At 54.8% G+C, this 15,163-nt stretch overlaps 1 protein-coding gene across 5 annotated transcripts in view; it reads left to right on the top strand.

Moving 5' to 3' along the window:
- The first annotated feature begins 4,139 nt into the window (after positions 1–4,139).
- The window catches only part of DISP3 (dispatched RND transporter family member 3), a 53,288-nt gene continuing 42,264 nt past the window's right edge, over positions 4,140–15,163 (top strand). For 2 of the 5 annotated variants that reach the window (XM_082463664.1, XM_082463660.1), the window contains exon 1: positions 4,140–4,422. The gene's annotated coding sequence lies outside the window, so the exon portion shown is untranslated. Of the gene's footprint in view, positions 4,423–5,669; positions 6,851–15,163 lie in introns of those variants that run through there. The other 3 variants (XM_082463661.1, XM_082463663.1, XM_082463662.1) reach the window with 3 other exon arrangements.

Raw genomic sequence — 15,163 nt, 5'->3', positions numbered from 1 at the left:
CAGCAGGCCCAGGCGCTGGGGCTAATTGTCGCAGGCAGTTAATAACTTGGATTGTATCCACTCTGGCATAAGTTGCCTGCTTCCTTGGAGGAGGCAGGCGAGGCTGGGAAAGGAGTGCTAAGCCTGCTGCTTGCGAAGTTCTGGAGAGGCAGGAGTGAAGGGCTGCCACCTGCCCAGCCTCCCCCAGGCCCTGTCTGCAGCACCCCCACCCCAGCCTGGCCCCATCACCTTTCCCCAGACCTCTTTTTCTTCTCTTGAATTATTGGCCCCTCTATCCTCTTCCCCCCATAAACTCACACTCACCTCCTGAACAGAGCTTCAGGGAGAAAGGGCCTGGGGAGAGGAAAGACGCTGTCTTGGCAGAAGCTCGAGACTGAAGGAGGCCTGGGTCCAACCCAAACTATTCCACTGACTTGCTACACGACCTGGAGTCAGAAATTCATTCACCATGAACTTGGGCAAGTTTCCTGAGCTCTTTTGCATCCATTATATCCCATGATGAGCAATCGACCTTGAAAGTCATGGAAACAGGGATTGTTCATTCTATCGAGCATAGGGCTCTCCAACTATATATAACTATATATATGACTAATTACCTAACTGTTACCTATAAATCTGTGCTCCACCTCAGCGGAAAAGATAATTGCAGGCGTATTATAGGCAGAGTTCATTATTACTCCCATTTTGCAGTTGAGGAAACTGAGTCTCAGAGAAATGAAGTGACTTGCCCAAGGTCATACAGTTAATAAACGACACATAGAAAAATCAAACTCAGTTTCGTAAATCTAGAACTCTTTACAGCACGCCCCAGTTCACTGGCCTCTGGGCATCCTGGAGAAGGTGAGATTAGAGGGAAACCTCTAATCTCTTTGGGTTGGGGCCAAACTCAGTGTGTTAGCAGACTGAAGAGGGAAGCACCTATAAATATAGTTACTCTATTCCTTGATGTGGGAACAATGGAGAAATTGCTTTAATCTACTGCACTGTTAAAAATAAACACCCCATCCATCACCATATACTCTTTCCTTTAGCTGCTCAAACATTTAGTGGGAGGACTTGATCTGCACACAGTACCCCCACCAGGGGTGGGACAAAGAAGTGAGAGGTATTATGGTCACCTGTAGGTCACTCTTGCCCAACAGGCAAGAAGAAGAAGGAGGCGGAGGAGGGGGAGGGGAGGAGGAGGAGGGGGAGGGGAGGAGGAGGAGGGGGAGGGGAGGGGGAGGGGGAGAAGGAGACGAAGAAGCAGCAGCTAATATTTATTTAGAGCTTGGTTTGTGCCAGGCACTGTGCTAAATACTATTTTTTCACTGAGATTATCTCATTTAGTAAACTCTTTATAGCCACTACTGTGAGATAGGTACTTTTACCATCCCCATTTTATAGATGAGATGATTAAGGCTCAGCAAGGTGAAGTGACTTTCCCATGGTCACATAGCTGGTAAGGAATGGAACAGAAATATGGCTTTACTGGGAGTAGTGGAATCAGAGGCTGGGCGCAGAGGCTCTGCTTCAGACATGGTTGAAGAGAAACTAGAAATAAAGGGATAAGAGCTAAGGACAAAGCAGCCCTTTATAGCTCCAAGTTCTTTCAAAAGAAGGCCTTACAATTAGTCATGAAGACAGAGAACAGGGGAAGCAGCTTATCGGCACCAAGAGGCATTTAAATCAGACCCTGGAAGAACTTCCAACAGACATCACTAGAGTGGGGGGGCCAGGGGAACGTAGAATCTCATTCTCTGCAGCCCTGCAGTCGGGTGGATCATTTGACTATCGAAGTCATCTTTAATTAACACCTGGAGGGAAAGACGGCTTCAGGGAGGTGCCCCGAGGTTGGGCAGGGATCTCTGAGTCCAGCATTCCCAGGCCCCTGTAAACAGGCATTCTCTCCTGCGGGCAAAACGTGGAGTAGAGGGCAGAGAGTCTGAGGCTGAGGCTCCAGGAGGGGGACTCTTGTGACTTTCCACACCGGCGCCAGCTTCCGCGGCCACCACCAGTTCCACTTTATGGCAGGCATATTTCAAAGGCCCAGTTCCATTTGCATTTTTAAAACCCCGCTGATGGCCTGAGAAAATTGCATGCTTCCAGTGTCCCTGGGTACCACACTCCCACCTCCTCCTTTACTCCATTGGGCCTCTGCCTCTGTACCTTCTGTTCCCAGAAGATCCCACATCAAGGGCTGACCAAACCCAGCCCCCACTGGAGATCATCTGGAGGCCCCAGGAGGCCAGGGAGGACTCCAAGGAGGGTGTGGGTGAGGTGGCCACAGCTATGACCAGCTAGACAGCACGAAGCTAGCACCCAAATGCGCTAAAACTAGTTCCCAGGGAAGTGAGGGCTGTGTCCCCAGGCATGGGCTGAGGGTGGCACATGGAGCACATCAATATCGCTCCCTGTGGATTTGTCCGACTGGGAGGAACAGGGAATGAGCCTTGGAGAACTTTGAGGAGGCTCCGGGAAGCAGCCTTCAAACCAACGGAAAAGAGTAAGCCATTCGCCCGCAAAAGAAAATGCTTTGCTCTCAGCTGGGCTTGGGAACACACTCTGTGTCTCCCTTATAAACAAATCTTCTCCTGGTTCTCTTTCCTCCCATCCTCTCCCATGGTGCCACGTTCTCTGCCCTCCCTCTGGGATGTGGCAAGAGAGACTAGACGTTTGCAGGGCCAATCTGAGTCTGTCCCTCCGTGCGCATGTGTCAGATTCGGCCTCTGATCTGGGGGCAGTCACACACGCGCTCTCCACTTCTCGGGAAAGGTCTCCTGTCTCTCTCTCCGCTCACAGCTCAGGGAGACACCCTTCACACAGGAGCTGTCCTAAACCCTAACGTCTTCGAGGCCAGATGGGACCACTGGGAGTTCCCTGATAGATTTGGCCAGCCTGGCAATGGTTCCCACGACGATCTTGAGTACATAGGGAGTGAGTGCCAGGGTAGGGACATCGGCTCGGCCCATTTGCTTCTGCATAGATGAGCTCTCAGGGCATCCAGAATCATAAACGTCCATGTGTCCGGTTGGCAGCCAGCCACTGGGAACAGCTCCCAGGGGCTGCACACCAGAGAGACAGAGCAGGGATGCAAGGTGAGGAACAAACAGAAGCTCCACTCAGCCCTTCGATGTTAGAGGTGCTCCCAACTCAGTTTTCCTCTTTTAAAAAGAAGGGCTGCGGTACGGATTGAGCATCTGTGTGTGGGTATGGGGCCTGGTGCTTCATTTTAGAATTCAACCATGTTTCTATCTGCCCTATAAGCTGGGAACTTCCTAGAGACAGGGGTTGCATTTCGACCCCCTCTCTATTTCCTCTGTTCTGCTCTCAGCCCACACTGAGGTTGTATCATAAACTCCTGGCTCACCCCTCACACAACAGTAGCAATGGCCTCCCTTCGTTCTGGCTTCTATAAGTAAAACCCCTCCATCCGGCTGCTAGGGGCTGGCAACCGGTCCTCTTTCAAGGCATCCCCCTTGGCTCTCCCTGGGTGACACCAGTGCCAATGTCCTCTGAGTCTTTCTCTCCTGATGGAGAGAAATGAGCCAGGCAATAGCCTTGGCTCCCCGGCCCCTTCTCCTTGTGGCCCGCGAACCAGGGATATAGGCAGACCGTGTACTAAGGCTGGAGGGATGCCCGATCCCAGGAGCTGGCATGGCTCTGGGCTCTGGTGCCAGAGAGATGAATGGAGATGGGAGGAAGGGACGGCGCCAGGAGCCTGGGCTTGGCAGCTCCCTCCGGAGGAGACCTGACGATGCCCTCCAGTGTCCAGGAGGCTGGTGACCTGCCAAGGCTGGGCGGACGGGGAGAGGAGCGCGGGCTAGGAGAGAGGTGGGAATCTAGGAAAGGGGGGGCGGGGCAGGGGACCCTGTCAGGGCCGTTTGCAGAAGCGGGGACTGACCCACAGGGGTCGCTGCGCCCCTCGCAGTCCCCGCCCGCAGGCTTTGAGAGCCCGGCTATACCACAGCCCGGCTCTCGCAGGGGGTGCGGCGGCCGCCGTGGCGCCTGGCGGCGGGCTTTGGAGACAGCAGGGAGCGGCGGAGCGCCAGCCTTTGCCGGCTACTGACTCAAAGCCCGGCGGCGCGGAGGCCGGCGGCGCCAGGGTCTGGGGGGCGGTGTGGCCCCAGAGCCTGCCCTGCACACCCCCACGCCCCGTGGTAGGAGCCCGGACCCAAACAAAGGCGGGCGGCGAATAAAAGGCGGCGGCGGCGCAGCGAGCTCTCGGTGCGCGCTGGGGAGCGAGACACACACTTGGTCGAGCACTGTCTGTGCGCTCTGGAGCGGAGCGGGAACCCCGGCCTCCTGCAGCTCCGAACAGCTTCTCCCTGCGACTCCCGCGAGGGGACAAGTCCGCGCGGCAGGGTGGCCGCAGCCCTCGGCCCCTACGACGCGCCTTCCTCCCGCGCCCGCGGCTCAGCCAGCTCAGCTTGGCCAGCCGAGGTGAGTGCGACGGCCGCTGGGCGCCGTCCGGGTCGGGGCAGGGGGATGCATTGCTCGGAGGAGGGGGGCAAGTCCTCCGCGCCGCCCCCACCCCGGCCTGCGCGGCTCTGTATGTGAAGTTCTCCCGCTGTCCAGTCAGCCCGGGATGCGGGCCTCGGACCCTCCGGGAAAGCCGGCTGGTGGGGGGCAGAGCCCGGAGCTAGCCCCCCGCGGCCGAGCTCCAGCTCCGCACCAACTCCCCGCGGGGCCCGAGCAGCTTGGGTCTGCACCAGCCTGTTTGATGCCCACAAACGGCGAGGCTTCCGACCTCTAGTCCCCTGCTGGTCCCTGCGGATGGATGACTGATTCCGTAAAAGTTGAGCATCAGTGTGAAGCCGCCCGGGATCAGTCTCTCACCCCAGCTGGAGCTCAGGGAGGGGACTGGAAAAGATTAATGACCTCCTCTCCATCCACTTTCTACCTTAGCGCGCTCATGCTCTCGAAGGGACCTTCCCGGAGTGCTGGGGCCCAATTAACCTGGCAACCGGTCCAACCGGGCGCGCGGGAGCTCTGGGGCAGACCGGGTAGGCTTTGGAAGCTGAGCACGCACGAGAGGGTCTCCGGGCCCTGCTGAGAACGCTAGTGAGGGTGGAGATGGGGTGGGCAGCCAGCAGTGGTGGCGCTGAGGGTGTGGGGAAGATTCTCGGCGCGAGTGGCGCTGATTCCTGGGAGCAACCCCGCCACTGGGAGAACTTTTCCAAACTCCCTGGGGGGCCCGCAGCTGGGCTAGGAAGGCGCCTCCTAGGAGGCGTCCTTTCCTCGGCCCCTCTTTGCTCCACAGTTGGCCCCAGGTTCCTCTTGAGACTGGGCGCAGGTGCCCGCCCGTCCACGCCCGGGGTCAGTTCCGCGGACAGCACCTGGAGGCGGCCTTGGAGACTCACAACCCCCACGCACGTGCCCACGGACCCAAGAACACACAGACCCCCAGTCCATGCACACGCTCACACAGGTCTACCCGCAAACCACAGACCCGCAAACAGTCCGCACACAGATTCATAGTGCGCTCACGCGATATACATCCACCCACACTCCACACAATCGGCACACAGAGGAAAGATCCACACGCACGTGAACAAACACAGATCTTCCCACAAGCACCAGCAAGCCGAGCAATATCTTCACTCAGGTCCTGCTGTCTCTGGACGTCTGACTGAGCCTCAGACTTCAGAGCTCACCTCCGGGTGCCCACAGGGATGCCCGGTGACTCACAGAACTGCTCAGGCTCCGTCCCTCAGCCTCAGCCCTGCTCGCCCCCCCCCCCCGCCCCATGCACACACACCCTTTGAGGGAAGCAGCGGGTCACAAAGAAAGCCCTCCCCCAACCCCAGTGCAGACTTGGTCAGGAACCAGGGTATCTGCCAGATGGAAGGAGTAGCCTGGCCCAGTGGAAGCGGCAAACAGAAGCCCAGCCTTACAGAATCTTGGTATTGGGCTCAAGAGTCCATTTTTCTCAGCTCACCACCCTCATGCCTGCTCCCCTTTCTTACTTCAGACAAAGCTCCTACGACCAAGGTCCACATCCGTCTCTCTGCATCATTCTTTGCTTGCACTTTCTGTCTCTTTGTTTCCCTGCTCGGTTCCCCTCCCCCATGTTTATCTTTCACACACACACACACCCCTTTTGTCTTTCCCAATTCCTCTTTCCCAGCTGCCTTCACTCTCTCCCCAACTTTCCTGCAGCCTGGGTCTGATCCGGTCGGTGTTTGCTCCAATGCGGCCACAGCTGACCCTTAGGGGGAGCTGACTTCATTCTCCCAGCAGAATCTACGCCCCCATACCTCTCTCTTTGGAAGGCTGACCTCCCTCCCCATGGGGAGCTTCTGCCCCCTCCCCGGGAAAACCTCCAGGGCCAGATGACACAGATCCCTCACAGTCTCTCCAAGGGGCCAGGATTCCTCAGTTCTGGAATCGCAGCAAGCCCCTTAAAATCCAGAAACTGAGCTGAGGAAGAGTCACAGAGTGATGTAGTGGGAGGAACACTGGAGTGGAAGTGGGGAGCGGGGAGGCAGGTCCTAGATTCAGCGTGGCCACAGGCTCCCAGTGTGTGCATGGGCAAATTCCCTTCTCTGAGCCTTAGGCTTCCCCATCCGTACAAGGACAGGGCTGGTTGAGGTGACCTTCAAGGGTCCCAGTTTGGCCCTAATAATGTGGGACATTGGCTTTCTCCTGAGTCTCTTGAGTGTGGGTGGGATTGAAAATTGTGATTCTAAGCCCAGAGTTTATGGTACCTTTCCCCTTCCTCAGAGCACCCACCACCGGTGAAGGCATCCTGTCCCCTGAGCAACGGATGTTCAGATGATTTCCTTTATGGGACCAGAGATGTCAAGTAATTTCCTTGAGGTCACACCACTGAAGTGCCATCTCCACTGGGGCAGGCACTGATTCTACTGTCAGTATATCCTCTGCATGAACCACTGGTTGTACTGGTGGAAGCTTGGTGAATGAATGAATGAGTGAAAGAATGAATGAGAGGAAGGGTCAGGACTAAAACCTGGATCCCCTGACTCTCGGAATCTTGGAATTATGGTTTAAGGCCTTTTCTCTGATGGTTTAGGCATGTTTCCCTTGTCTCCTCATTTCCCCTTCCACTCACCTGGTCATTCAAAGGCAGATGGAATTTTCTGAGTCCCTTCCTCCCTTAAGGCAGACTCTGGGCTGGTTGCAAATGACCACAGAGAAGGGACTAGCTGAGAGCAGCTTTAGAGGCCGTGCCTGGTGGGTAGAGGCTTGGCAGTCAACTCCAAGTCCCGAAGACTCTACCAAGTAGGCTGTCCACGGGCAGCTGGCCAGGATCTGCAGCCGGGTGGGAAGACAGTCATCGCTACCATTTGGCTAAGCAACCACTTCTCACAGCCCCATGAGCTGGGTACTGCGAAAATCACCTCTACAGATGAGCGAAGCGAGATGCTGAAAGATGAGGTGGCTTCCCTAAGGGCAGTCAGCCAGCCCACTCTCAGTCATAAAAATAGGTGCCCCCAAACGGTGGTGGTGGTGGTGGCAGCAGTGGTTGATAAAGATGTTATTGGTATTGATAATGATGTGAGCATCATGGTGCTTGGAAACTCACTGATTTGCCTCTTTGGTTCCCTTCCCCCTCTTTGAAATTGCTCCCCACCCAAACCTCTTATATTCTTCCCCCACCTATACTTGGAGAAACTGAGAGCTTGGATAGCGAGGCAGGGGTGTCTGATCATCTGTCACTCTTAGCCAAGGAAGAGGGCTTGTCATCTGAAAGCTTCCTTCTCTTGACCACCCTTCCCAGACCTGAGCATGTCTCCTGCCAGAGAAGCCTGGAGCAGTGTCAAAGTCTGTCAAAACACCCTTGCAAGCTGGGTTCCAAATGCAAAGCCCAGGGAAAATAAGTAAAGAGGGCAGTGCTGGCCCGAAATAGAAACATGCACCAACTCACAAATATGCATGTTTTCCAAAAGTCGCATTTCACGGCCAAGACAGCGTGGCTCACGTTCCAGCTGCTCGACTAAGGCCGGAAGCAGGTATGCTGCCAGGACTGGTCCAGGGAAGGTGGCAGAGCCTCCCCCGCCAGCTCACTCCCTGCCTGGCCCTGAGAGACCAGACGGCGCTCCGCTCCTCACCAGCTGGAAGGTACACAGTTGGGAGGACTGAGGTAACGTGTCTCTGGTAGTCAGAGCTCTTTGGAAATGGGCACCAAACAAGGCTGATGGCCTTGGTTCCTCTGCCTTACAATGGCAGCAGCAGGCTTGTAATAACAATCCTGATAATAGTAGCTGCCATTTGCTGAGTACCTACTATGTGCCAGGTACCAAGCATCTACACGCGTAAATGGAAGGGGTCACTTAACCTCGCAACCATCTCGTGGCACGTGCATTGTTATCCCCATTTAATATGAGGGGAAACCAAGGTTCAGAGAAGTCAAGAGGTCTGCCCAAGGCCACACAGCTAGAAGGGGCCAAGTTGGGGTCAGATTTCCATCTGAATGAAGCAAGAGCCCCTATTTTGCCCAGCACTCTGCATTGTTTCTGCCATTCGTTCATTCAATACATTTTTTTGGTCAAGAAACTCACTTATGTGATGGTTTTCAAAGGAATGTAAATTCATCTGCCAGCTGGGCCAGGGGTAAAGGGCAGACTTTAGCTCTGGCCATCCCAGGATCGGTAATCGAGGCTTCCAGGCTGGGGCTGGAACTGGGTGTCTTACCTCTGCATCTTGGGCTCTGTCCCCAACCATGAGAGCCCAGACCTGTCTGCCTGGCGGGATGGGCTCAGGCGGGGTGGGCTCAGGCGGGAGTCCCGCTGTGAAGCCTGGACTATGGAAAACAATTTAACTCCATGAAAGGTTAGGGCTGCGAGAGGACTCTGCAGATGGGGAAGTTACTTCAGAGAGGGCAAGTGAGCTGCCCAGCATCACCCAGCATGTTGGTGGCAGAGCCTGAATCTCAGAATCCCAGGCTGGCGTGCCATGTGGCCAGGCTGGCCTCCTTGAGTATGTGGGAAGCGTCCACATGGCCCCAGTGAAGGGGATTGAACGGGTGCAGGCAGTAAACCTAACACTTCCCTTCCAAGCACAGAGGTGAGATGCAGCTGGTTTTCACTGCCAAGTCCTCTCTTCCGCATCCCCCCTGATCTCAAGACTGACCCTGCTGACCTGCCCAGGTCCCCCCTTCGTCACCGGGAACAACAGCATTAACAGATACAGAACATTTGCCATGTGCCAGGCACAGTGCTAAAAGCTTGACGTGGGGTAATTGATGTAATCCCCACAACGACCCTGGAAGGTAAGTGTACTTATTCCACTTTGCAATTGAAGGACCCGGGCTTGAGAGGTTGACTCGCTTGCCCAAGGCCACACAGCTAGGAAAGAGGCATGTGGAGCCCTGCAGAGCCCCTGCTAGCAGGTTTACTCTGGGGGTGAGGAGGGAGAAGGTTTGGAACCAAAGCCAAGGGGAAGAAGGAGCTGATGGGCAGCAGCAGGCTATTTATATCACACCTCTAGGCCTCGTCACGCTTGCTGGCATTGGTGCCAGCAGCGGCTGACCCTCTGCCAAAACCTGGAAGGAAGAAGCCCAGCGCAGGGTCCTGGGACCACCCCTGGGGGACGCTAGCGAAGCGTAGGGTCTGGGTATGTTTCTCCCTGAACTCAAGGGAAAGAACCCGCTAGGCATGTGGGACTCCCAGAGATGCCCTTAGTCCTGGCATCCTGCTTTCTCTCTTTGCTCCTCCCTCTGAGGGAACTAGACTGGGAATCTGGGCAATTTGGAAAGAGCCGTTGGGTGGAAGATTAGGGTCTTGCTGTATCAGTGAACCTGACCACTGGGAATGAGGAAGTAGTGGTGACGATGGGAAGGACTGGCTTGGATTTAGGTACCAGCAGGTGCCATCCAGGTCTCTTATAGGAGGCACTCCCTGGAACTAGGGAATGGTGTCCTGGGATACAGTGTCCAGAGGCTTAAATCGCCTCTACCAGAAAAAGCCTTCTCCTTAATCCCGCATCCCACGAGTGTCTACCTGAGCAGCCCCACTGTGTGCCAGGCATGCAGAAGTGGAAAAGCCTCAGTCTCTGTCCTTGTAGAGCTCACCAGAGTCTCCCATCCCTGCCCCAGCACCCCCTACCTGGACCAGAGGTGATGGATGATAAGTAATAGCTCCCCCAGCTCCCCCACCAGAAGTAGAAGAGGGACCCAGGTGCCCTCTGGGGCTCAGAGAACATGATCCAGGCCAGTGGTCATTTCACAGTGGGAAGGAAATTTCCTGTGGGTGGTGCCTGCAGTACACTTGGGTGCCCTCCCCAGCTTGATGTCTTGGTGGGAGAGGGGGTACTGTAGGGAAGGCTCATCCCCGCTCAGCCATCTGCTTGAGGCATCCAACACACATATTGGCACCTGGACGATGCGTCCTTTGCCAAACCTTGTTAATAGAGGAGACATGACTGCCAGCTGGAAGCCACTCCTGTCATGAAGGAGAAAGTGGCGATCGTGTCTCGGAGGAAGGCAGCTTAAATGGGGTCGGAGTTGGAACAGTTGTGGCAAACTGGAGTTCCTGGTATGTTTGGGGAGGAGCATGTGTTTCCCCCCCGCCCCCTTCCCACTGTATTGGCCTTTGCACGGCCCTGGAGGATTTCTCTTGTTCTTAGTCGGGAGGGTTCTGCAGGGTGACCACCCCAGAGATAACGAGGATTATCATAACGGCCAACATATTTTGACTGTTTACTACCTGCTAGGCACTGGGCTTAGGGCTTTATAGGTATTATTGCATCCTCATACCTGCTCTATGAGAGAGTTACCATTATTGTTCCATTTTAGGGATGAGAAATGTGAAACACAGACTAAACAGCTTGCCAGTAAGCCACGGAAACAGGGCTCAAACCCAGGCAAGCTGGCCTCAGTGCACGATCGTGACCACCATATGATGACTGCAGCTCGTGCTTTGGCCTTTATATCAACTTGATTTGGGTCCTTACAGATGAGTATGATTGAAATCAAACGACCTTTTGGATCCTTCAGTCATCTGGGTGATTTGTACATATGGGCTCGGTCTGCGTCCTGGTTGACAGGGTGACATGGATTGACCATTTGCTCCTTGACTACCAAGCCACCGAACAGATCACTTTTTGGATATCCAGATGTGGGCAACATCTGGCAGACTGGCAGGGCTTTTCTGGCTTTCATCCAGAAGTTTCCCCTTTTCATCCCATGTAGATACAGCTGAGACTTGCATCCCTCTGGACATAATCATATGTGAGGACTTTCTGTTTGAAATATTATTTGCTGGTTTTATAATATCATCTTGTGACTTCACAAAGGCAGGATGCTGGTTTTGGTTCCTCTCTGCAGTCCAGGCCTGGGAGACATTCAGCTGAGCTAGAGAGAAATCAGGCTTTGATCTCTCAGCAGCCAGAAGAAAAATAACCCCCTTCCCTTCTCCAACCAGAGAAGCTGGGAAGAGGCTGGCTGGTGAAAAGCATTGTAGGTTAGTAGCTGCTGCATGTTCCCTGCAAGGTTTCCTGACTTGGTGACGTGGTCTTCCAGAGGCTTTGAGTGGAAGATCCCAGAGTAACAGAGCCAGGAATTTGTGATGAACAGGGACGAGTCAGCCAAGAGGCACTCTTGGGCATTAATGCTCATGAGAATAGACCTGGGATGCGAAGGTTCATGGAGCCTTACAGAGGAAAGGAGTTCAAGACACCACAAAGTTAAGATAATGATGATTTAACAGAAAGTCCTTATTTTATATAGCAAGCACCAACAAGTGAATGAATGAAGACGAATGAATGAATGAATGAATGAGTGAATGAATGCATGAACATAGAATTGGTGAATGGGGCCGAGAGACTTTGACAGCCAGGGCCTGGATTTGGCCGCACCTGACCCCAAGTACTGACAAGGCAAAGGATTCTTTTCTTGTCTGCTGGAACACCCTTCAGCTCAGAGGCAGGGAGACGGAGTCTGAATCCTTGAACCTTGCCCTCTCACTGCATAGCCCATCCCCACCCCATTGTGCAGGGCCCTCTGGTCACTGGGCTCCTCTGGCTCTTGGCCGTGGCAGGGATTGGAACCCAGGAGACTGCCAAGCTGATGGAGACTGCAGCCCCAGTACCCTGAAAAATCTGCAACCCTCTTCACCTTCCCAGCTGCTTCCCTAGCCCTAAGCCACCCCGTCTTCTCTGTTATCACACTTCTGTGTCCTGGCTTTTTGAGGACTCCAAATGACAGAGCTAGGAAATACCTGAAATCTCATTGAGTCCAGCCCTCCCATTTTACAGAAGGGCAAACTGAGGCCGAGGAAGGAAGACTAGCACAAGGTCATGAGCAAATAGGAGACTGAGCCCTATCATTGTGGGAGGATTTGAGGGAAGTTCCTATGAGGCCTCGGATAACACTGCATCAGAGAGCAGGGTGGGGGTGGGACGGAAGGGGCCCGACATTCTGGAGCCCAGGTGGCTTCATTGGGTCTTTCCTGGCCTCTGAAGCAGGGCCAGGAGCAACAGTTCTGAGTTCCTGGGGCCTTGAATCTCCCAAGCATTTCATGGGAAAGGCAGCAGAGTTGGGGAGGGGTGCTACTTGGGGTCTGTTCTTCATCTTGGACCCTCTGCTACAGCAGCTGAGCTCCAACCCTCTGTTCCTGTCTCTGTAGGCAGCTACACCATCACGGAGGGTGGGCTGAGGGCCAGGGTCAGACTCCCCACCCTGCCAGGGGCCTCTCTGCTGGCCCCGGCTGTGGAAGGGCTCTGAGTGCACCTCCTGGACTGACCCCTCCCTCCCTACTGTACGCACCTGCACTGCCAATCAGCAGGGTAGCCAGGAAGCACTTCCCCGTGCAGGCACGGAAGGTGCATTTCCACCCGGCCAACCAAGATGATGAAGTTGGATGTCACCCCCTGGTGCTTTTTCTCTCCTCCCTTCCCAGGAGCCAGGGTTGTGCCTGTGGCCAGAATGACTCCTGGGGGCAGCGGCTGGCGGGGGTGGGATGGGGGGCAACATGTGCGCACACCAGTGGGGATTGGGAAGGCAGACTCTAGCACTGTGAGAGTTTTCCAACACGTGAGACTCAAATAAAACCTAATATAATGAGACGAGTACTGAGCTTATCAGAAGTCAGGTTCAAATAAATCCCTTTACTTCTTTTAGCCTCAGTTTTCTTGCTTGCAGATTGGAAATAATTCCTAAGACTAGAAAACCTGTATGAAAATCACCTACAAGCTGTAAGTTGCTGCAGAGATGAAGCATTCAATCCCTCAGGATGAGACGATCAAGGACAGGATCAAGGCTATGGCTTAGGGACACGAGAGCCCCAGCAGTCGCCAACATCTCCTTGCTGTGCTGCTTTCATCTGGAGCTGGCCTCCTTGGCCTTCCACGAGCCCAGGCAGCAGGGGCTGGGGGAGTCCCAGGTTCTCAGAAGGGGAGATTTGTTCTAAGGCTTCTCACTTTCTTTCTGGGCAGTGAGGCTGGGGATACAGCCCCTTCCTACAGCTCCATCCCAAACCAGCCGTGGTGGCCGGTCGGTGGGTTTGAGTACTTTGCATGTCTGCTTTCTATCTTTCAGCTTCCAATTAGCCCTCAAGCTTCGCTTTTGTGGTATGGGGCCAAGAAGAGTCTTGGAACGTCCCCAGACCCACAGATGTGGTCTGGGTATGTGGGGGGAGAGGAGGGGTAGTGGTCTCCAAAGCGTTCCTCAGAGCTAAGGACTGGCAGGTTACCACCTGCTATGTCCCAGCGAAGCCGATGGCATCCAGTCAGCACACTTTATTTGGCTGTTCCTGCTTCTTGGCCTGATGAACATCAGGACCCAGCCTGGGTGTCCCCACCCCCACCCTGTTATATGTTAGCTTCTGAATAGGGATGAAGGGGAACACCTCCCCTTCTTCTGCCTCCCCCTCTTGGGCAGCAGCTAAGAATCAGACGTGGAGAGTTTAGAGAACATCTCTCCCAACCCACCATCTGACAGATGGGGAACCACCCAACCAGAGATGTTAAGTGACTTGTTCTAAGTAACACAGAAGGCTGGTGGCAGGGCAGGTCCCTACTCCCAGCCTCCAGGGCCACTGCTGCTGCCCCAGGACCCCTCCCCCACTGACGCCTCCTCTCTTGTCCCTGAGCTTGAGCTCGCAGGAAGAGCCGGCTGGAGCCGGAGAGGAGATGCAAGGGGAATTGTTTTACATATTTGTTAATTGGGTCTCAGAGAGAGAGAAGGGCTCTGAGCTCATCAGCCAGGAAGGAATCCAATTTGGCTTTTATGGCCATTGTTATTGGTTGTATTTTGTGGGGATCTTTTTATTTTTTATTAATCCAGCGGTCTGGGGGCTGGGGAGCCGACCGGCTGCTGGGTCCCGTGGGCCCTCCTGCTCCCACGAATTCCAGGCAGCTCAGGACTTGGGACTGGGGGTGGGGGAGAGGTGGTGAGAAGGGGCGGCCTGGACAGGTTGACCAAGGTATGCAGTGAGGGTTTTCAGGAACCTTCTGATCCTTCGGGTGAGGGGTGTCAGGGGCCCTGGCTGTATTTCACAGGCTCTGCAAGTATCGCTGGGTTTATTAAGCTTTTTTTTTTTAAATTAATTTATTTATTTTTGGCTGCGTTGGGTCTTCATTGCTGAGTGTGGGCTTTCTCTAGTTGCGGCGAGCGGGGGCTACTCTTCGTTGCGGTGCGCAGGCTTCTCATTGCGGTGGCTTCTCTTGTTGCGGAGCACGGGCTCTAGGCGTGTGGGCTTCAGTAGTTGTGGCTCATGGGCTCTAGAGCGCAGGCTCAGTAGTTGTGGTGCACGGGCTTAGTTGCTCTGCGGCATGTGGGGTCTTCCCGGACCAGGGCTCGAACCCGTGTTCCCTGCATTGGCAGGAGGATTCTTAACCACTGCGCCACCAGGGAAGCCCTTAACTTATTTTTATTTATTTATTTTTGGCTGTGTTGGGTCTTCGTTTCTGTGCGAGGGCTTTCTCTAGTTGCGGCAAGCGGGGGCCCCTCTTCATCGCGGTGCGCGGGCCTCTCACTATCGTGGCCTCTCGTTGCGGAACACAGGCTCCAGACGCGCAGGCTCAGTAGTTGTGGCTCACGGGCCTAGTTGCTCCGCGGCATGTGGGATCTTCCCAGACCAGGGCTCGAACCCGTGTCCCCTGCATTAGCAGGCAGATTCTCAACCACTGCGCCACCAGGGAAGCCCCCCTATTAAGCTGTTATTGCCTTTTTCTCAGAAATGCAAGACTGCTTGGCGGGCAGGCCTGATGGGTCTGGGCC

This window comes from Balaenoptera physalus (assembly GCF_965194825.1).
Source record: "Balaenoptera physalus genome assembly, chromosome: 1".
NCBI lineage: Eukaryota > Metazoa > Chordata > Mammalia > Artiodactyla > Balaenopteridae > Balaenoptera > Balaenoptera physalus.
Note: the sequence above shows the minus strand (reverse complement) of the source record. Positions and strands in the feature narration are given on the sequence as shown.